The sequence below is a fragment of the Cavia porcellus genome, unplaced genomic scaffold (genome assembly GCF_034190915.1).
Source record: "Cavia porcellus strain 051 isolate PalLab524CR breed Dunkin Hartley unplaced genomic scaffold, mCavPor4.1 scaffold_8, whole genome shotgun sequence".
NCBI lineage: Eukaryota > Metazoa > Chordata > Mammalia > Rodentia > Caviidae > Cavia > Cavia porcellus.
Genome location: NW_026947491.1, coordinates 36,043,971 through 36,067,835, shown reverse-complemented (window position 1 = coordinate 36,067,835; position 23,865 = coordinate 36,043,971). Strand labels below are relative to the sequence as shown.

General features: G+C 34.7%; 1 protein-coding gene across 2 annotated transcripts in view; it reads left to right on the top strand.

Moving 5' to 3' along the window:
- Positions 1-23,865, top strand: part of Nell2 (neural EGFL like 2) — a 360,145-nt gene that overhangs the window by 222,207 nt on the left and 114,073 nt on the right. The window lies entirely within an intron of this gene.

The window sequence follows — 23,865 nt, the reverse complement described above, 5'->3', positions numbered from 1 at the left end:
GGCATTCCACACAGGGACACAAGATTGGATTTGAGCCCACAAGAGATCCCTTGTGAGACTCAGCAATTCACTAGACAGACCTCTCTGTCTGAAGTCACAGCATCTTTCATGTAAGCATAGAAGAAAAAGTCCCTTGGAGGGCTTTTGTCACCATAGTGGGCCCACTAACTCTTTAGGGAAAGAGGATTGAGCCACTCAATAAGGCTCTACCTAGTCCTTAAAAACTTCCATGAGGTCATAGTGGAATTCCTCCTCACAAGGATTCCCTTAGCCACTGCTGAGCCATGTGTTGACTCTGCTTAAGCAGGGTGGACTCACTGGGGAAACAATATCTCTTGCATTTACCCCTGTACTTTAAGGCAGTAGGAAAAAAAGATATTACACACTGTAGTGTAAATACTGTGTAAATGTAGTGTAGTTGTCACTGGCTACCGCCCATCCTTTAAAACTATGGCAAGCTAAAAGCCTTGGGAGGAGATGGGAGAGGAAAGAAGGGAAATAGGAATTGACTGGCTCTTGGTCATTTAATACTTCAACAGTTAAATTCAAAACGTTTTAACTTCACAAGGATTTAAGAAAATGCACAGCAGGAACGCTTACAGTGGGAGGAGGCCAAATGCTTTCACTATGTGTTAATCTTGTAGTCCAGCCTTATAGCCCTCCCAGTCTGCTTCTGCCTGACTTTCCCATACAGTGTGGTCACCTCCAAACTAGCAGCAATCTACCCTCTTCCCTTCCAGTCTCTGTGAAGAAACTGAACAATTACATTGGCTAACACCACTTGTCCTCTTGCTCACCAGCCCCACAGCATGTTAAGCAGTGACTGAAGAAACAGCTCAAAACAGCATTTGTCTTTAGCCCCATAACATTGCTATCTTTATTTCACTCACTTGGACATCTAGACCCCACTATCCTGTATGGCAGTTTCTATTATACTCTTCTCAGAAAATGTTTTTGTTAATGCAGTTTTCATTGGCTAAACAGACTTCCTTACCTTTTTACTTAGTGAAATGTTCTTCACCTTTGATAGCATAATAATGATGGTCTTATCTGTGAAGTTTCTCTGAATTCTTCTCATTAGAAAATACAAGTTAATTTAACATGAAACAAGTACATGTAATATTCACTTACGCAGTTTGGCATTTTCAATAAATTTCTTCATCTGCATTTCTTATTAAATTTGTATGATTCTGTTTTAGTGGTATACGAATTTATCTTTCCTCATTAAATTACATGTTATTTGAATACAGGGTTTATGTCTTTTTCTTTTCCATGCAACCAATATCCCTATTCAATAGTTGCCAAATCTCTCAAAAAGATTGGATAACTTGCCGAAGTTCTCAGATTTTGTACACAGAGGAGCCCTTATTCAAATAAAGAGAAAAAAGAACATTTTAGATTTTAGTGAAAGCAAAATTATCACTAGAATTCATATGAACTCAACATGGAGATACCAAGTTTGATCAAGTGAGTATCACCATCTTCAGTTTCATGTCCGTCAGGTCACATGTCACTGTGAATCCAGATGGAATTGTGTAGGGGCCCTTGTTTCCTACTCCTTGGCATTTTATTCTGTTCTCTTGGTTTGTTTTTGCCTCAAGATTCTCTCTAGGTGACTAGAATAGACATGTGCTACTGCACTGTAATGTAATCCTCCAAAAGGATTCATAAATCCCATCATTGAAGGTATGTCAACAGTGAATTATTGTACATTTTCTTTTAAGGCGCTATGCTAATAATGAGAACTAGCAGTTATTTGTGTGTTTGTGTTCACCATGTGCTGGGTGCAATGCTAGACACTTTATAAGCATCTTCTCCTTCACCGTCTTTCACATCAGCATTATTACTGTTTCCAGTTGATGCCTGAAGGAACTGAGACTAAAAACGTTTATAAAATACTTCAAATTTATAATTTTTCACATGCCTGTGAATTGGGGCTGTTTAACTAATCAACACATTTTGGCAAGTTACTCAACTCTTAGTGTTTTCATTTACTCTTTTATAAAATATAAATGAAAATAAAAATAATCCTTACATCACCATTGATGTACGGATTACATGAGTTAATGTATATGTAAGAAGTTTATAAAAGTACAGGGCCTGATTTTTTTAAATTTATCAACTGCTACTTGGAAAATATACTTGATGTTGTGGATAATACAAACATAAATAGGGATTTTTTCCTTCTTATTTATAATCCATGAAGGACAATAGAAACATATTCACTTACCATTCAATTAAAATTGATAAAAGACAAAATGAACTGATTAGCAGAGTTAGAAACAATGTGATATGGTCATCTTCTTGCATAAAATTAAAAAGGATAGATATGAACTGAGGGTTGAAAGAGTATATTCTGAATAAAAATTGGCTGGGAGTTAGGAAGTGAGGTTATATAAATATATCACTTACTAGCTGGGAAACTTAACCAGTTATTAAATCCCTCTGAGACGCCTTGGTAAAATGGAGAAAATGCACCTACTTATAAAGATATTAGAAGGATGAGAAATATTAGGCATGTAAAGTTCCTGCAACAAGGGGTATAAAATAGTGTATAGTTAATTAGATCGCATGAAATTCTGTTATTGAACTATAAAAGAAATTATTGTACCCAAGAAGCAAGTTGAAATTCAGAATATGAAAGCATTTCTTTCCAAGTCTTTTCCATTTTTGCTTCATTCACCACAAATTTGTTAAAAACAGAGACACTTAGGAATCTTCTTTTCCTCAATCACTCTTTGCAAACAGTTCATTAAGGGGCTTTTGTTTCAAAATACAGAATTCAAATCCAGATCCCAGTCTCTGTCTCTAACTCATCATACAAATTGAACTTAGCATATTTTCTGAATTCAATATTGGTTTTTCACATTTGCTTTTATGTCTCTAATCTGTTCCGCAGACAGCAGCTAAAGCAATAGTTTAAAAGCAGAATTTGGCCCATGGTATGCCCCTCCCCTTTTTTATTTTACCATTTGGTGGTAAGCCTTTGCAGATCTATGAGGTGTTCTACCTCATCTTTCTTGTTTCATTCCACACTTTTTTCTTCTTATAAGTTCATCTCAGTGATTACTTTGGTCCTAAAAGAACTCACAAATCTATTCTATCTCAGGAATTTCCTATATTTCCTTTCTTTTACTTGGAATACTGTTTGCCTTTTGCACATTGGGCTCTTGGAGCAGTGTTTGATGACTGAGCATCAGCAATCATTTAGGTCCATTAATTCACTCAAATCGGGCTATCAAGAGCAGGAAAAGACATCACTTTAAGTGCTTTAAAGAATAAACATACTGGACAGTGTGTAATATTTATTGCATGTGCATTCACACATTTTACTTTTTTGGATGTAGGATTTATATATTATCTCATTATCAGTTCCTTCTGAAGGCTGACGAACTATTCTCCACCAAAAGTTGGGACTGTATTTAGGTGAAGTCTTCCCTCTTTGTCATGTCCAGATGTAGGTCTTACTGTTCTTGAGCAGACGTTTAGGGTATATCTTTTCACCACTATAGGTGGCTGCTGTGACTATTTTCTTTTCTTAGTTATATCACCTAGAATTTTTCTCAGATATATTACACAAAATAAAACTCAGGTACTTGCCACACAGCGAGCTCATCTCTCAGTCAGATCTGTCAGCCCTTTACTTATGTTTGTTACTCTTTGCAAATAAAGCCAACTTTATCTGTGGGTTTTTTTTTTTTTCCTTTATCACTGTGTAATGACTCAAACGTATTATTTTCAGGTTGTCTCAGTAGAGTGCAATGATTGTGTTATTTGTGCACTGGCCTTTGTGTTCATAGTCTACTAAGAGTTGAATCTTCTTTGATAAGAAAAATACAAGGCAACTCTGAGGTACTTTCACAGAAAATGCCTTCTGGTATTACTCTTTTCTAGTTTGCCTTGTCCTTTCAAACGTTGCCCTGGTTAGTTTTCCCTAGTGAATGGGTTAATATTGCTCCAAGCAGAGTCTGTTACCTATGCTTCAAAATTTCTCAATGGTGTGTACAATAGGATCATTCCAGCAGAGAGAATTTGATTTTTTTTTTTTTTTTTTGTACCAGCAGTTGAATTCAGGACCTTGCTCTTGGAGTCAAGAGCTTGTGCCACTGAGCTATATCCCCAACCCCGAGAATTTGAATAATACTTATCAACAGAAATTCTACTAAAGTTTAAGAGAAAATAAAAATGCTTACTTTTAAAAGGCAGTCACTGGTTAATTTAAATATGACAACATTACATGAATTTCATTGTTTCAATTTGCTACATGTTTTATATATGTGTAATTTTTTCTGATACAAATATAATAATTTCACCCAATACAATCAATACAGAGAAGCCCAAAGAGAGAATTGAAAACCACTTAGCATCTGATCTGGAGATATTGCCATTAATATGTTAGAAACCCCCCCTTTTTTTTTGGTACTGGAGATCAAATTCACAGCCTCACACTTGCCAGGCCAGGCAGGTGCTTATGCTGCTGAGCTAAATCCCCAGCCCCTAGAAATACTTTTAATCTTTTACCTATGCAGGCAACTCCTGTGTATCTTCATTGTTTAAATTGGAATCACATTATCATATTGTTTTCTATTCTTATTGAAGCAATCAATTTAGTATCTATATTTTATTTTATTAATACTTCATAGTATAATTAATTATGACTATATAACTTTCAATAAAATAAGCTGAAATTTATTTATCCAGGCGTAAGTGCTAGAAATGTTAACTTCTAGTTGTTTCCAAAATTTTACTGTCCCACATCATATATGGTACAGGAATTTTTATAATCCTTTCAAATAATTTCTTTAACATGTAACTATATAAAGGGAGTTACTAGGCCCAAATTCTATACACTTTAATACTTCAAATTCATATTACCAATTTACATATTCATCAGAAGGGTATGAGAAAGCTGACTCTCTGGATTTTTATAATCACTAACTTTTTTCCTTTTTTCTGTCAATTTTCAATGTCTTTTTACAAAGAATTGTGCTAAGAATACAATGTAAGATCTATCCTCCTAACGAATTTTTATGTCCACAGTCCCACATGCTGTAGGAATCTAGAATTTATTCTTCATGTATAACTGAAACTTTATACCCGTTAAATGGGAACTTACCATTTCCCCTCCCGCAGCCCCTGGCAGCCACCATTCTACTCTGCTTCCATAAGTTTGAATATTTTATATAAATAATTTAAGTGGAATTTGTGAAAACTGTTTTATCATATGTGGCTATCAGAGTTTTATTTCCCATTTGTGAAATGCTTATTCATGTACTTTGATCTTTTTATCTATTTTGGTGTTGATATTTTTCTTACTGATTCTAATGATTTATGTATATTTTTAAATCATTTTGAGGTTCGATAGAAAATTATCCAGTTACAAGTCATAGCCAAACTCTTGCCTACATGATAGATTACCAGCCTATTCTACTTGTCTACCTGCCTCCTTGGTGATTTCAAAACTGTGTTGTGGAAAGTACAATAAGTACCTTACTGACAAATTTTCTTTAGCTTCACAAAAAACTGTAGATAGAGAGCAAAAATAGTATCATTTCTATCTCACATAGAAAAAAATTAACTGCGGAAATTTATAAACCTACAAGGCCTCATAATTTTTAAATACCAGGGTAACGCTTTCAGATACCAGAATTTGGTATCATTTGGTTCTGTCAATCTACTCATAGTTTCTTCTCATTATATTTTTTACTTCTATTTTTCATGCAGTGCATCAGGATTAGCAGAGACTTTCATCCACATTGGGCATTCTTGGAATGCCTTGCAAAATAATCAGTCATGTCATCATTTTTTTCTAAATGCATTTTATTGTGAGTTAACATTTGATTGAATTTTTAATTAATGGTGCTGCTCTTGAAAATAGAATGTCTTAATGAATAAGCTGAGGGAAATGAAATATGTTTTAACAGTCAAAGTAAGATCTCCTTTATATTGTTCCTGGTTCATTGTTTGGGTATATATTATGTACACATCACTATTAAAAATATATGTATTTGAATAGTAGTGGCTTTCACAGTATCATCTTATATGAAATATAAATCAGTGGCAACCTGTTAAGGAGAAAATGTGGAACAATCTTGCATGAAGCTAGACATAATGCTCCTTCTAAGTTAAATCTGATTCCAAGAAAATATAATTGTAACAGTGAGGATAAGATGTGGTATCTCTGGAAGAGGTTTCTTTTTTTCTCCCTTTGTAAAGTAAACACAGTTTCTCCAATGCTATTGCTCTTCAGCAGTAAGCAAGAATACTATTTCACTTTCTACAGTTTTAACACCCTTAGTTCTATGTTGTCACCCCAGTCATGTTGGATTCCACATTTTTGAAAACTGAAAGAAATATTCTGAAACTTCAGTGTTTCTGAATAGGAAAGCATCCATCTTATTATGTTTTATTGTTGATGTTGTATAATATGTCCTTAAACTCTGTCTATCTTATTCCTCAGCTATGAAGTATAAATAATATATTAACTATATTATAAGAAATCTAAAATATCATTTGGTCTAATATGCTTGTTGCTATGCAACCACATTCCCAAAATAGCAACTGAAGTAGTGCAATGTCAGTGAAAGATATTAAACAATGTACAGCATAGAAAATGACTGCACGTGTAATGATTTTACATTTTTCAGTTGTTAACATGAGTGTCTGCTAAAGGAAGAGGAAAAAAGTAAGTTTAAACCTTTTGGAGATTTGAGAAGACAGTACTTACTTGTGGAGATAGATCAGGGTTCACATCTCAGTTCTTTCACTTGATTGCTGAGCCACAGAGGGCAAAATACTTACCCATCACTTTTAGTTTCATCATCATTATGGGATGTCAGTATGTACTTTGTGGGGTTTTTGTGAAGATTTGGAGACTCAGGTGAAAGTATTTTACCAATCTCTTGCTGCCCAGTAAATGTTTCATAAATTTGAATCATGATGACATGATGTTAGCGATAGTCTGAAAGGTCTTGGAACCCATTTAATAACCCTTTAAGGCAGTGATCTTGATGAGCAGGTCAAGTGGGATTGTGGAATAGTCACAATGAGATTGTGTCATCTGGGATTGTCCCAGAGTTCTTGGATGAAGCTGCAGGGCAGTGGAAGAGAGCTGTTAATCCACCACCACAGAACATATGGTATATCTGGATAACATCCCTTGCATCTTCAACTTTTTTATACTGTTGTTTTATTACTTTCCCTACAAAATTTAGATTTTTCTCCTTAAGATTTGTGTTGCAGTTCATCTGTGCCTTTTCTCTAATCATGTCTTTTCTTTTGGAGTCACATGTTGTGTGCTGTATCTCCATTAACTATGTAACATTCTAGAGATAATCATAAATGATAGTACCTTGAAGAATGTTACATGACCTGTACACATCTTTCAATTCTCAAAGGTCATTTACTTTTTAATGGTACCTATAATAAAGTGATGATAATGGGGGGATGACATGGCTGAATAGAGGAGGAGCCTCTATCCAGAGTTACTCAAAGACACTCAACTAAGACTCAGGTATTTGGAAGAAAGGGGAGAGCCGTGAACTCTGAGGCTAAAATCTTTCTCACATAAGAGACTAATGGATCAAGTATAACATAGATAAAGGACTTAATAAAATGGCTAGCCAGTCCACTCTGCTTCCATGGGTCACTGGATCCAGCCAACCGCCTTCCACAGTTGGAATCTTAAAAGCAAAAAAGATATACTAAAATAGTGTGCCTAAATGAAATCATACAGGATTGAATTTGGATATAAGGTTTCCTGCCTCTTCTGCCTTTCTCCAAACAGAAGATACTAGTCCAGCAGTAAATTCTGCCTCCCCTATGATTTGCCAATTTTCCTTTCTTCTTCTTCTTCTTCTTCTTCTTCTTCTTCTTCTTCTTCTTCTTCTTCTTCTTCTTCTTCTTCTTCTTCTTTTTTGTTTTGATTTTTTTTCCCTTTTCTTCCCTTTCCTGTTGTACACCAGAGTGCTAACCGGAACTACCAGGAGCAGGAATAAAGACTATAGGAATGTATTGTAAATGGAACCCTCTCCTGCCTTGACCTCTAGTTAGAGGGGTGGGGAATTAAACAGCCTTGCACTTTGGACTGTGCAGTCCTGGGCTGCCCCTTTGCCAATGGAGGCAGGAGCAGAAAGACACCACACAGTATGCCCATCTCACTCAAGAAGGTAACATACTACAGCAGACTTGGGTGACATTGGCAGTGGAATTCATAAAGCAACAAATGGGAAGTTAGCATCTCACCTCAGAAGAGGAGTCAGAACTGAGACTGAGCAGCCTTGAACTGCAACAGCAGAAGCAGAGAACTAGACCGTAGCATAGCACTTCACCCTGCCCTGAAACAAAGAGTCTGACCAGACAGACACTTGTCAGTAGAAGAGGAACACAGAAGGCAGAGCAAAGACCAAAGAGCCAACTGTGCACAGGACTGAGGACAGTACCCTGTCTCTATCTGAAAACAGAACAGCAACTGAAAGAGAGAGACACAGCTAAGAGAAAAGGGATAAGGGTGGGGTCTAATCAAGGACACACTTGATTAGAAAGTACTTGCTGAGGACTCTGGACATCTGGAGGCCAAGATCAACCTCAAATCCACTGAAACCTCTACTTCAGGCCTACCAGTGCTCTCTAGTAGTTTTGGACCCTCCGTGAACATCAGAGGAATTTGATTTTATTTGATTAGATTTGTTTTGATTTGATTTTTATTTTTCTTTTTTTTTGCGAGTTTGTTCCTTTTTTCCTATTTCTTTTCCCTTTTTTAGTCTTTTGCCTATATATTTTTTCTAATATATTCCTCTTCTTTCCTTTCCCCTTTCCTCAGTGAACCTCTCTAGACTTAGTCATATTTTCATATGAATGAATAGTCTCTCTAATGTTTCTTGTCAACTTTGATTTCGTCCATTATTTCTCTTCTTTCCTATTTTCTAGTTTCCCAAAGCTTGCATGATCATTCTCCAGCCTAGCTTATACTTTCTTTATTCTTATCTCTCTTCTATCCACTATCCCTTTTAAATTCCCCCCACCACAGCATAAAATACACTCTACCAAGTAGAAACACTTTGCGTACAAGCTCCCAATTTACAATCAATAACATAACTGTTAACATAATTGTTAATCAATTACATAACTGTTAATTTCTTAATATAAAGGTACAAAATTAATTGTTAGTGACTAAACTGTGCCTGATATCATTTTTATTGCTAATTATACTACTTTAGGATGCCATATCTGTTTTAATCAGTTGTTCTCACTTCTGTAACAATATTGGCAATTTCTGGAGTAATAACCTCACCACATGCCATGACCAAAAGACTAGGGACTGAGCCAAATGGATAACAATATCTCACTGTTAATTAACTGGAAAGCTAGGATCTTGAGACAGATGCAAAACAAGAAACTCCTACACACAGAAGACAACCCTGAAGTATAAACAGACCCTGTGGAAATTCTGAAAATCATCAGTACCTAATTTGAGCATCTTTGCTATCATAGGATGGAAAACACAGAAGAAATGCACAGATTCCTAGATACATATGAATTACCAAAGCTGAATCAAGAAGATGTAAAATTTATAAATAACCCAGTGTCAGTTTATGAGATTTAAGATGGAATTAAAAACTTATTAACAGAGCAAACCTTGGTCGTGATGGATTCACTGAAGAAAGCTACAAGAAATTTAAAGTTTTAATGTCAATGTTCCTCAAACTCTTTAATGAAATTGAAAGAGAAGCAATACTCCCTAACTCATTCCTAGAGGCAGATATTACCCTGATACCCAAACCAGAAAAAGACCCAACCATAAAAGACAGCTAAAGTCAATATCCATAATAGACATAGATGCAAAAATCCACAGTAAGATCCTAGCAGAATACATCAAATCATCAAGAAGATTACACACAATGACCAAGTTGAATTCATCCCTGGAATGCAGAGCTGGTTCAATGTACACAAATCAATAAATGTAATATACCATATCAAAGGAGTAAAAGACAAAAATTACATAATCACATGATCATCTCAACAGATGCAGAAAAAGCTTTTGAGAAAGTCAAACATTCATTCATGATTAAAAAAAAAAACCTACAGAAAATCAGAATAGATGGCCTTTACCTCAATCTGACAGAAGCTGAGTGTGACAAACCAAGAGCCCATATCATACTAAATGAACAAAACCTGAAAGTTTTAACTCTAAAGTGAGGAACAAGACAGGAATGTCCACTATCACCACTCCTATTCAGTATAGTTCTGGAAACACTACAGGAGCAATTAGATGAGAGAGAAATAAACAGTAGAACTACAGGAAAAGAAGTTAAATTACCATTATTCACAGATGATATGATACCCCACATAGAAGACCCCAAAAATTTCACCAAAAGGCTTGTGGATTAAATAATCAAATTTAGTAGCATAACTGGATACAAAGTCAACACTAAAAGATCAACAGCATACCTGTGTACAAATAATAAACTCACTGAAAGAGAAATTAGGGAAACCACACCCTTCACAAAAACATGCCAGCATTCAGATCTTTGTACAGCCTATTTTCTCTGTCTGCCTCTTCCTGCCTAATTGCAACTCATCCTTCCGATTATAAAGTTATCTGTTATCATCAAATTTAGTAATTTGGTATTCCTTTTTCTTTCAAGAACTGCATAAAATTTTTGTTTTTAATGCTTACTGTCTGGTATTTCTACGTTTTTTCATTTCCGTTTTCCCAATTAAAGTAAGTTCTGAAGGTGCAGAAAACATTCCTATGTTTTCATCACTCTGTCATCAAAGCCTAATGTAGTGTCAGGTAGAGAGTACATGGTCAACAAATAGTTGTTGGAATAACGGTTAAAAATCAAATGATGGGTAATGAAGATTTATTCCATTTAATAGTAATGTGTTTCCATACAGTATTTGGTATTTTCCAATATATTTTCTTTTATGAAAATCATTTTCATTATTTTGGATGAAGTATTTGCATATCTCAATGTTTTATATGTCTAAAAATGTTAAATATTAAAATCATCCAGGATTAAGACTTTCAAAAGACTGATTGCTTCTAAGACTTCAACTCTAGAGAAAATTAAGACAATGTATTATATGCAAACCTGGAAAAGAATGTTAAAAAACATTTTAAGTCCAATAGTCTCATTTTGAATAATCCAAATCCCACAGTGACTTCTTATATGTTTTCTTCTTTAAAATAGTTCAGCATTTTATATAAGAGGAGAAATTGGATCGGTGTCAGTTATATAAAAGAAATGTACTCAATCAAAAGTTTATTTAAGACAAAACTTTTCAGCTTAGAGCCTTTTATTATAAAAGCATATATTATCCTTTAGGTTAAATAATTTTATAGGAATTGTTAGTATTGTACCAAGCAAAATTGCAAATTGTCCCATAGAGTAGAAGCTCTTTTAACCATTTATGACTTAATCTATACAACAGATAAATTGAAACCAAAACAAATAAAGTTGTTTTATTTTTTAAAACATTGAAAGAATAGAGAAAAATAACAACTTGAAAATTTATCAAATTAGATGCAGTGAAGAAAACTATAAGATAGTATTAAAATCTATTTTTCATTCAAATTTACATGTGTTGGTGTTTTCTTGTTCCCTTGAAATAAATTAAAGCTGAAAGTCCTAACAATTACAGAATTGGTGTGATTTATAGAAGTATGTCTTTTTACTAAAATCCAGAGACCTTATCCTTGTCTACTGACCAATGATTAAATGTTCATTTGTAGATATTAAGTTAAATTATTCAAGATATATCTGTATTTCTTAATTTTTTTCTGTCAATTATTCTGAATTATACTAATATAAAACATTTCTGTAGATTGATATTTTATGGAATGGAGAGGAACTCACTCTAGCTAGTAAATATCACACAAATGAGTTAAGAGCACAATATAGTATCCTTTTTTTCAGATCTTCTTTACCACCTAATCTCTTAGATACAGGCTTCTTCCTCTCTTCTGAATTTACTCACACAGTAATCAGAAGCAACTCCGTGAATAACTAAGCTAACCCTTTCACACATGCCTCTCTGGAATGCCATAAATTGCTATTGCATTTTTTAAAATTTAATTTTAAGGCTGGGGATTTATCTCAATGTCGAATGTTTGTTGAACAAGTGGAAAGTCCGGTGTTCAGTCCTCAGCAGCAATATTTTTTCTAAAGCTAAAAAAATTAATTTTACTGATGCATTTTAGATATACATAATGATAACATTCATCAAAAGGAATTTGTACCAATACAAAATATATCTTGATTCTTTTTTTCCCATTTCCTTCTCCTTACACCTCTTTCCCATTTCTTATTTCCAAATCCCTTTTTCTGTTTTTTCTTCTATTTTAATTTTTTTGTTTGCTTTTCCTGTCATTCCCTCTCCTTGTTCCCCTTTCCATTTGAATGTTATATTTCTACTTCACAGTATCTATTATATATTTTGCTCCTTAGTTTCTCTTATAGTTTCTCACAGTGGAAAAACTACAAGATATTTGAACACTTGTGCTTGATTTATTTCATTTAAGAATATGGTCAGGTGATGCATCCATTTACCTAGAAATGTCTCAAGTTTATTATTCTTAATGTCCAAGTAGTATCTCACTGAATTAAAAAAAAACACATCTTCTTTATGCATTCATCAAATGATGGGCATTTGAACTGTCTTCAGCCCTTAGGTTTTACAAATTGTTCTGCTATAAACATGGATTTGCATATATTGCTGTACAAAAGCTTTTTTTTTTTTTTAATAAGATCTCAGTTGTTGATTCTTTGCAATATTTCCTGTGTGGTCAGACTTTTTCATAAAAATCTTTGCCTAACTATGTTTTCAAGAATTCTACCTATTCTCTCTTCCACCAGATTTAGTGTTATTATTTTAATATTTAGATCATTGACACAGTTTAATTTTAGTTTAGTGCATGGTGGGAGATATTGGTTTAGTTTTAGTCTTTAGCATATGAAAAGCTAGATTTTCCAGCACTATGCATTAAAATGTCTATCTTTCTTCCAGGGAACATATTTGGCAACTTTGTCAAGATAAAGTGGCTGCATGTCTTTGGATTTGATTTAGATCTTCTAATCTGTCCACTTAATCTTTGGTTCTGTTTTTGAATTAGGTAATTAATTAATTCTTTGCCAGTACCATGCTGTACTTATCACAGTAGTTTTGTAATAAAATTCAAGTCAGGGATTGTGATGCCTCTGCCTTGCCTCTGTTGTCCAGAATTACTTTTGCTAGTCTAGCTCTCTTCTGGTTCCAAATGAGTTTTTGTATTTTTTCTCTAATACTGTGAAGTATGTATGATAATTTTCCTCTAATACTGTGAAATCTGAATGACAATTTGAAAGTATGGCCATTTTCACTACATTAGTTCTTTCTACTCAAGAACAAGGAATGTCTTTCTGGTATCTTCAATCTCCTTTTTCAAAATACTGTGCTTTTTCAGTGTCAAGGTCTTTTACTTCCTTAATTAGACTGATTTCTAAATATTTCTCTTTTTTTTGAATGCTACTGCACACAGTTTTGTTGTCTTTACTTCTCTCTCAGTGAGTTTTTATTTGTGTACTGCTGATTTTTGAGTGTTTGTTTGCATTCAGCTATGCTAGTGAGTTGGTTTTCTAAATCTACAAGTACTTCGGTAAAGTTTTTGGGGTCCTCTATGCACAGTATTATGTCATCTATAAATAATTATAATGTAATTTCTTCTTTTCCTATCCTTATTTCTTTCTCTTGTCAATTGTGCTGGCTAATATTTCTAGAACTATATTGACTAGGAGTGGTAATAGTGGGCATCCTTTTCTTGTTCCTATTTTAGAGTGAAAACTTTCAGTTTTTGATCGTTTAACATAATGCTATTAGTTTATTATAGACGGCATGTATCAGATTGAGATAAAGAATATCTATTCCAATTTTCTGTAGCATTTTTATCGTCAGCTGGTATTGAACTTTGGTGACTGTCTCTTTTGCACCTCTTGAGGTGATCATGTTATATTCTTTACTGTCTTAACATGATGCACTACATTTATTTATTTGCACATGTGGAACCATGCCAAATCCCTGGGATGAATTGTATTTGGTCATGGCATTATAATCTTCTTCCTTGCTTGCTGCATTCAGATTGCCAATATCTTATTGGGGATTTTTGCATCTGTGTTAAGTAGGGAGATTGACCTTTGGTTTTCTTTTTTGGTTTCATCCTTTCTGGTTTTGGTAACAGATTGATGCTTATTTCCAGGAATGAGTTTGGGGGTATTGCTTCTCTTTCAACTTAATGGAAGAATTTGAGGATTAGTGTAATTATGCCTTGTATAAATTTCTTTTAGAATTCAGCAGATAATGTGTCAGGACCTGGGATTTTCTTTGTTGGTAGTTTTAAAATTACTTCTTCAATTACATTGACATATTGAATTAGGTAGAAATTTTGCATTGTTTTGTTTCAGTTTTATTTATATGACCTGGAAATCTAATAGTTTCCCCTCTATTTTTCCCATATTATTAGAATACAGGTTCTCAAAGTATGTATTTTAAGTCCTCAGCACCAGCAAAACATTGTTTTCAAAGATTTATTGTGATTGATGAATTGAGATCATTTATATTGATGGTTTTACTTTTATGTATTGACTTATCCTTGTCATGTTATTTTCATGTTGTTGGTTTACTTTCTTCCTCCTCTGTTTAATACTTGCATTGCTTCATAGATTCATTCTGTTGGATTTCATGGACTCTATTCTTTGTTATTTTTCTCTAGAATTTCCTTCAGATCGTTTCGGACTGCATATTTGTTGATCACAAATTTCTTTAGGTGCTCTGTGTCATGGAAGTATCTTATTTCTCAATCAATTTTAAAAGATATGGGGCCTGTTAACCTGGATTGGAGGTTGTTTTCTTTTAGAGCTTGAAATATTTTACTCTAATCTCTTCTAGATTTAGCGTTTGTATTGCGAAGTCTACTATATTTTTGTTAGCCTTTCTTTTTTCTAACATCTTTTGTTTGTTTCTTTTCTCTAACACCTTTTAATATTCAGTGCTTGTGTTGAGTTTCTGGAATCTTGATTATCATATGCCTTGGTATAGATTTATTTTGATCATGACTAATTGGAGTTCTATATGCACCTCTATCTTTAAGTGAAACTCATTTTCCATGCTTGGAAAGTTTTTGCCATTACTTCTGTGAACATGTCTTTTATGTTGTTTGCACAATCTCCTGCACTTTCATTGACTTCAATCAATCTCATTAATTCTTTCTTACATCATCTAATAGCTGTTTGATTCATTTTTCATGGGCCCTTGCTATTTTTAAGAAATCTTTCTTTTTATGATCACTAACTTCAGTCCTCTCTTCTGTTACTGCATGGAAATATTGTATGGTAGGTATCTTTATTGGTAGTAGCAAGAACCCTTAGAAAATGACCACTTTTTAGAGATGTTTCCCTGATATAGCTGGCTGTTACATTTTGAATCTGTATTATGATCCTACTTCTTCAATTTGTTGGAGATGAGAAGTTGCTTCCTATTTGACCTAGCCCTTGGTTTGATACTGGCTTATGATATTATTTATGATACTCAGACAATCTCTGTATTGACATACAAAGAACAACAACTTAGAATAATAGTTTCACTTTGGAAAAATAGTACAATTCATACTGCTTTATCAGTAATGTTGTAGTCAGAGGTTATACATAGAGAACAATTAGGTTCAGGACATGGAGTTTTTAATATTTTTATAATGGACACCGGGAGTTAATACAGGAAAATTCAGGAAATCTATCCACAATACCAAAGACATAGATTATTTAGTCAAGGGCCTAAACCCCACAGCACATGTCCCACATGAGTCCACATAAAAACCCAGAGCTCAGGACAATGCCTCTTACGAGTCCAACTGGAGGTCCAGAGCCCACAAGAAGGACTCATGGCCAGTCTCTTTTATGGATCCGTGCCAGGAAGACCCAAGGGTCAGCAGTGGAAACCAGAAAGTCCATGCCAACAGCATGAAAGAGCCTTGCTAGTGGGATGAGGGTTCTACACAGGAGCTGAGAAGTCACACTCACAACAAAGACCAGGGCTATCCTGAAGGCACCACAACCATCCTCAGTGACACGGAGGCCCCAAGCTCCTCCTCCGACAAGCTCAGTTGGGTACGTGCCAGGAAGCAGCACATGTCTTCCCCGCCAGAGCCAGAAAGCAATGCATGATGTGAGGACCAAAGCTTCTCCAGGAGAACCAACAGCTCAGACAGCAACTCATAGGAGAACCCATAATGCCTCCTTAACGCCTCAACCCTCAACACCTCCCTTCTTCTCCACCTATTTATCCTGGCAACTTTCCTCAGGTGGAGCATCTGCATTCAATGCCATGCTGATGTAATCCAGCTGGTGTTAAGTTGACCACCAGTTCTCATCCCATAACAAGTAATAAGAGCAATAACATTAAACACACCCTAGAAAATGAAAAAGTGTAGTAACTATTAATTTTCCGCCTTTAACTGTATGAACAAGATTAGTAGTTATATAAAAAATCTTTAAAACACAAGATTTGTAGTTATATAAAAAATCTTTTAAAAACTAGAAAATTGTATACAGTAAATATCCCCCTCAATATAGCAATTTTACCCTTAGCCAAAAAAAATTTAAAAGATTTTTGAAGAAAAATAGAAGAAAAAGCTACTAGAAGCCAGGCTCAAGGAGAAAGGAAATTTATTCAAGCTTTGAGAACTCATGAAGAAGATGGAAGGGAAAGAAAGAAGGAAGAAACAGAAGAACAGACAAAAACAACTAAAAAACTAAAACTAGTACTCATACTTGTATAAAAAGAAGAACAAACAAGAAAAAGAAATAAAATAAAAATAAATAATAAAAATGAAAAAGCAGGAAAAAAAAAACAAAAAACAAAAAAACAAAAAAAAAAAAAAAAAAAACCTCTGTATGTCAGGGCATGTCTCTGTTGTCACTAGTATACAGAAAGGGCAAACAGAGCCCAGATCTGTGTTGAGTGATCACCAACAGCCAGCAGTAGAATTATAGCAGAATGTTGGAGAATTCCATTAAGCCTAAGACTTTATTTTCACTGAAGTTCAGGGTGATTCTGGTTTTGAGCTGTAAGGGCCTGCCTTTTTCAGCCCACAGCACTCCAAGTGCCTCCTACTGACTTGAACTTGACACTGCCAATTTGAACATGGCCCTTTGCTGGCTTGAACTTGGCTGTGCTTCGCCAGGATACTCAAAGCTGCTACATGTAGCCATTTAACAGCCTCTCTGGGTTCTGAGTTCAGTTGGCCCCTTTCCTATGCCTATCAGTGGAGTGATTTACTAATCACACATTTTTAATCCCAGTATCACACACTCTAGATTCAAGCACCTCTGAAAAATCCCCTGACTGTATGAGGCTTTGAGGGGATATCTAGACACAAACCATAACATTCCACTCCTGCCCTCTAGAGATACACACATATCCCTTTATGCAAAAGGCACTTAATCCATCTCAGAGAGTTACCATGGTTCTAACAGTTTCAGCATTACTAACAATGCTAAGTCCCAAGTTGCCTCTTAAATTTAAAGCAGACTCTTAGCTGTGAGCTCTGTACAAATAAAAAGAAAGTTAAATGGGTCCAGCATTCAGTGACACAAGATAAAGCTTTCCATTCCAAAAGTTACAATCAGGGAATTGCAATGGAATAGGACCAAAGCAAATACAAAATCCAACAGGCAAACATTAAGTCTTATAGTTTCATGTGTAGTATCTGCAGCAATCAGTGGCAAGTTGTGAATTCCAAAGGGCTGGGGGCTCTGCTTCTAAGGCACTACTTTGGCTCTCTGCTTGAGCCTGCTCTGCTCCTTGCTTGCAGATGATCCAAGTCACTGCTTCTCTAAACTTAGGTGATCTCCACTGTATCTTCAGCTTCACACTCACAACCTCACATGCTGCCCTCTCATGGATATACTGCCTGTCCTTCCAGGCCTTCTTTTGAAATATGAGTGCAAATTTTCCTGACCCCACAACTCTTGCACTGTGCCTGTGCCTATAACCAGCACCACATGGATCATGCCAATGTCTACTGCCAACTGGAACAGTAGCCAGGTTTCTCTGTTTTTTGGCTGTAAAGATCAAATGTCTGAACACTCTGCAAATAATCCTGGGGAACAAATTCTCTAGACTGTCCCCATTCTGGAATGTGGTCTCAGGGACTCTTTTCTCAAAGTAAATTTTTTCACTTTTGCAGTTTTGAGCATGTAAAAGACGGAATCCTGCTGCTTCTTGTAATGCTCTCAGGCCATTTTTTTTCAAGATCTCCTCTGTTATATAGTTACTGTCTATAGTTTTACTGGTGTTTCCATCTGGTGAAACTCAAAATTTTTTAAATTATTCTGCTCTGCTCTTTGCTCTTGATTATCAACATAAATCTGGTTAAAAGCCCCAATAGTAGCCATGCCACTGCTGCAACATGCAACTGCTTTGAAACTTCTTCTGCACAATTAATTAGTCTACTTCCCTTAATGTCAGGATCAGAATATGTCTCTGGACAAGAGAAAAATGCACACAAACTTTCTGCCAAGGTATAACACATATCTGGATTCCGGCAGCCAGTGCTGTGCTTCTTCACAAGAGTAACCTCCTGAGGATGGTCATTACTGGCTTTTTGGCATTCTGAACTCTGACCAGACTCTCTCACACATTATAGCCCCAGGTGTTCCTGCTTTACCTTTACATCTGGCATCTCCAAACCTTTCCAAATACCTCCTCTTCCCATAAACCAATTCCAAAGACTCTGGAGTTAAATTATCAGGTAACATAATAGCAATGCCCCCCTCTTCTCTGGTACCAAATGCTGTCTTAATTTCTTTGTTATTGCTGAGACAAAATGCCAGACACTCAAAGTTGAAAGAGGAATATTTTATTTAGCTCACAGTTTGTAGAGGTTTCAGTCCATAATTGACTGGCACCAAGGTGGGATGGCACATGACAGAGAGTCAACCATTTAAGGTGGTGGAAGACAACAAAACCAGCAAGACAAAACTCTTTCTGTCCCTTGTATTGTATGGAGGATACCCATGTAGTACTCACACCTTTAATCCTAGCCAGAATAATCCCAAACCATCAGTGGAGTGATGCTCAAGGCTTTTGAGGGGCCTCTACACATATACCAGAACAGGTATGGACACTGTTTCCAAAAAATTTAGCCTGTTGGAAAGTTTTGTTAAGAAATAAAACAATTTTTAAAAGCTTCAGAGTTGTGAAAACGAGACATTTAATGGGAAGTGCATCAGTAAGAAACATTTTCTTGAAAGTAATAGAATGTGAATTACATGTTCTAGGAAGAAAAGAATGTTGTTGAGTTGAAAAAAGATGGGGATTTTAGGCAAAGACACCATCATAAATGAAACTGTCATGGAAAAATACTTCTCCTGCTTCACTAAAGAAACCTCATTTTGCTCCCTTGGAACATTAAAAAATAAATCTACCTTTTTCCATACAGCCCTCAAAATAATGTCTAAAACATCACTTAGTGCTACTCAGCCATAAGGGAAGCTAAACTTGCAGCTTTTACAGGTAAATGGATGCAACTTAAGACCATACTCAAAAGGAAATAAATGAGGCTTGCATGTGTAAACATTATATTGTCTCCCTTGTGTGAGAAACTGAAAGAATAATAAAGTCTAAAAAGCACCAACAGATACTCTGGAATTGGAAGGTACTTTTCAAAACAAAAAAGGAACTAGGATGAGTGAAATGGAAAAGGATAGTAGGGAAAAGGGAAAAAATGCAAGTCAGTTATACTATTAGGGTTTCTTAGTTTGTTAAAAAAGGAAAGTTTTATTAATGTTGATTGGAAAAATTCTTATGCCCATATCTTGCACCCTGAACACTATAACCGTTCTGTTGTTATATGTTAGTTAATCCTTAAAAGGTGGGGCCCTACAATAGAACATGACTTTGACTTCTTAAATAATAATTTTCAGAGTGAAACCCAAAGAAGCCCTACTTATGAGATACAGAATGTTGAATAATGCTTTGCTTTGTGGTAAACAAATCCATAATGTTAAACTCCTGGCTGGAGTTGATTTGTAGAAGAGTTAAGAATTAACATATTTGCTTTTCATAAGATGCAAGATTTCAAATGAAAAAGACAAATTTATTTGTATCATTTCAAACTACTTTGTCACCAAGTAAAGTGATAGTGGAAATTAAAACTGAAGCATTTTGCAAAAATTTACAGGAAAAATCTTTAATTGAAATGCAAGAGAAAATAAAAGGGGGTACAGCTTTGACAATATCAAGTTGCTCCTTTAACAAAAGAAAATGAGATCAGAAAAGAGCTTCAGTTTCCACAGATCTGGTGCATGTGTTAAATGGTGGAAACGGGAGGTCCTTCCAGATGCTCAAAATTCCTTTAGTTACTTTCGTCTTGGTCTTCTAAGTCTTGAAGAGCAATGCGGTATGTTAGGGTAAATCCAGGGTTCGTAAACCTTGTGACACAGACTCTCCTTGAGTGACTGCCATGCCCTATGCAGAGCTGAGCAGGGATTTGTTCCAACATTTTTAGGTAATAAAAGAGATGTAAAATGAAGGCTGAGAGGCCAAGTTTTATTCATCTTTTAGTTACTAAATTGGGCATCTGTAAGTCCAGCCTCTAGGTCCCCACCACCTCAGAATAAAATGAAAGTTATCTTTTTAATGAGCAACTGGTTAAAGAAGTAGAAAGTCCTCTGTCCATGCACTGACCTCAGTGTCTGTGGTTTTTTTTTTTTATGAAATATAGTTTTGAATGAAAAACAATTGACTATGAAAGCAGTATACTATGAAAACATCTAGAAGACTTTGAATTCAATAAATTCAACTTTGAATTCCTAGTTTTTTCATTTAAAATTCTATGAAAAGTTTCACTTAACCTCTTCATGCCTCATCTATAAAACTAGCATAAAAATGTCATAGGATAAAGTAAATTATATACTGCAATATTTTGCATATTATAAATATTCAAGAAATAGCATTTAAACTTACACTTGAGTATAAGTACAGCTAAATAGTGGGACATTTCCCTATTCATATCAACTCTTTTATTATACAAGTACAAATTATATATCCTCAAAGTAGTAGAAAGTTAAATATTCAAAATATGCAGATAGATATTACTTCTGTGTGGATGATGAAACATCTCAACATGATTAATGAGGCTATTAGTAACATAGGACAAATAACAGTGATTCACTTTTTATTAAAATATAGTAACCAACAGGTCTATTACTATTACCCTTTTTCAGTAAATCAGGGCTAATTACCAGAATCTCTTTAGAGAGAGAAAAACAGTTTAGAAAAGAAACTTCTGGATCAAAATGATGTTCTAAAGCTTTTTATGTGTAATTCTAGGTCAGTAAAAAATTGTATTATATTGAAGTTATGACTGCTAGCAAATTACTATTGCAGTGCAAGCCAGTTTCTGAAGTTGGTGATGGTCTGGAGAAAATGATTTGTTAATAAATATTTTCATTATGCATCTTAAGTTAATTACTATGATATTAATAGGAATTAATAAGAATAATACCATATTAACCCAGAAACACCAAAGTGTTTTATCATACATTATTTTGTTATATGTGCCAAAACCATCTCTTAAATGTGAAATTCTTAAGGACTTTGTGTCAATTACAGTTGTAAAGGTGGTATCCTGTACATTTCCAAACAAGCTTGCCTTTGATGTGTTCATGTTGTTCTTTCTGTTGTTTCATTACTGCAGAGGCAACACAACTCTACATCCTGCTTCTAAACATACTATTTATTTAACTATGTCTTCATATTTTAATCCCCTAAAAATCAATGTAGTTTTAGATAGTTCTATCGACTAGATAATTCTATCAATGAGAAATGTTCTTTTAAAAAGCTTAAATTTCTAAAATTCTCCTGAGATGATTTCCCAATGATTTTTTTTAAAATAACGTCCAACTGTGAGACCCTAATATTTTTCTTTTATAGTAGACTCTGTTAAAATGCTGGAACTAAAATTATAGCCTTTCATGCTTCACTTTTAAAGTGACTACTTACGCCATTTATGTTGAAATAGTTCTCACCCATAGTTTAAATGAATTTGGCAGAATGAAATTATATTATTTGATTCCTTTGTATCCAAATTTAGATACACTTAATATAATATCATCTTCTTAAGTGTAATTCCATTTAAATAAAGGCCTGGTATTGTAGTCGCTGTATTGTACACTGAACAGAGAGGCTATTATTCTTATCCCTCAACTACATAGTCACTCATCTCCAGATATATAGAATTTCAAATTTAGAGTTACGAACTATTGAAAAAGTCATACATAAGGGAAAAAATCCTTCAGTCTGAAGGATAATACATCTGCATATTTGTGGAGGGCTTTCTCTGGACTTGGCAGAGGCCACACATCTCATGATAGAAGGCAGGCAGGTAGAAGATTAGTAAGGAAGCAAGTGAATATTATGACATGTTAACTAGGTGCTATGAAAAAAAGCTGGAGACCAACGTTGGGAGCATTTTAGGTTATGCATTCAGAGAAAGACACAAGAGTTCTTGAGGGACGAAGACCCTAGTAGAAAACTTGAGAATGGAGAAATGAACAGATTCATAAACTCCAAAACAAAATACTGACAAATAGCAAAGAACAGGTCCCGGTCCCAAGGTTGGGAACCCAGTAAGGCTGGGGATTGGATCTGAGCACATGTAATCACTTTGATCAGAACTTTTGTGAAGCTACATTTTGACTTGGGTTGTGTTGTGCTATAATACCTAAATGCTTTACCACACTCTCCCACGGGAGTGAGCATGCTACAACTACACAGTTAAGAATTCTGCAGAAGTACTTTGATTTACCACTGCATTTTCTACCCAAAGTGACATGGTAGGCACTGAATTATTTGCTAACTTTGTGTGTTATAAATTTAAATATAAGATTTTCTATTTTTAGTATGTTAAGTTATAAAGTATATGTGGAGATTTTTTTCCTTTTACTCTCTGATATTCACATAGCATGCCACCTTGACATTTTCGTTGCATTGATTTGCTCTGATTTTATTATCTTTGTTAGGAGTATGAAGTTAAATTAAATTAAATTAACAGATTGAAATAGATACAACTGCTTTGTATCAACTGTACTGTAGGAATTTCTGTGTCAGTTCATAGTGTACTCGCTTTTGACCTTCTCGTTCATTTATGGTGAGGGTGCCAAACTATGGTAGAAAATGTGAACCCAATAAGGATGGTTAGTTCCATTTAATAATTGTTCCTCTAATATGTCTTCCATGAATATATTCCATTCTTTAAAGAGGAGTCATTTATTTGAAAATTCAACTAGTTACTAATATAGTTCTATCAACATATTGCTATAATGTACAGGAGGGAAATATCTTCTTTCAATGTGCTTACAAAAGATCTTGTAGTACTTTCTCATAAATGGGCTGCTTTTTATTACCGTGTTAAATTATTTGGTCTGCTAATCTTGGACTAGGGTTAAGAAAAGGAATTTTGTCATTCTTTTCTATTTTTAAAGAATAGGGAAACAAGTTATACCTTTAGGCAACTATGTTCCTGTGTGTTTTATTTTCTATGTTGACAGCATACCTTTACCTTGTGAAGGGTTCTGGCTGTCAGCCACATTCAGAGAATTCTCCTATTGTATTTGTTTGTGTCTATGTGTATTGTCAAGTGTATTTACAGTTGAAATAAGTAACATTTGCTGTACAGTACATCACTGGAGATTGGAGATTTTGGTGTGTGCTTCATTTCATTTTCCTGATTTTAGTTTTGGTGTATATACTTTATCTATGAAGTTTTCTATAATTAGTATCCTTATAATTCATGAGAACAGATTCTTTATTTAAAGCAAAACATTGTTA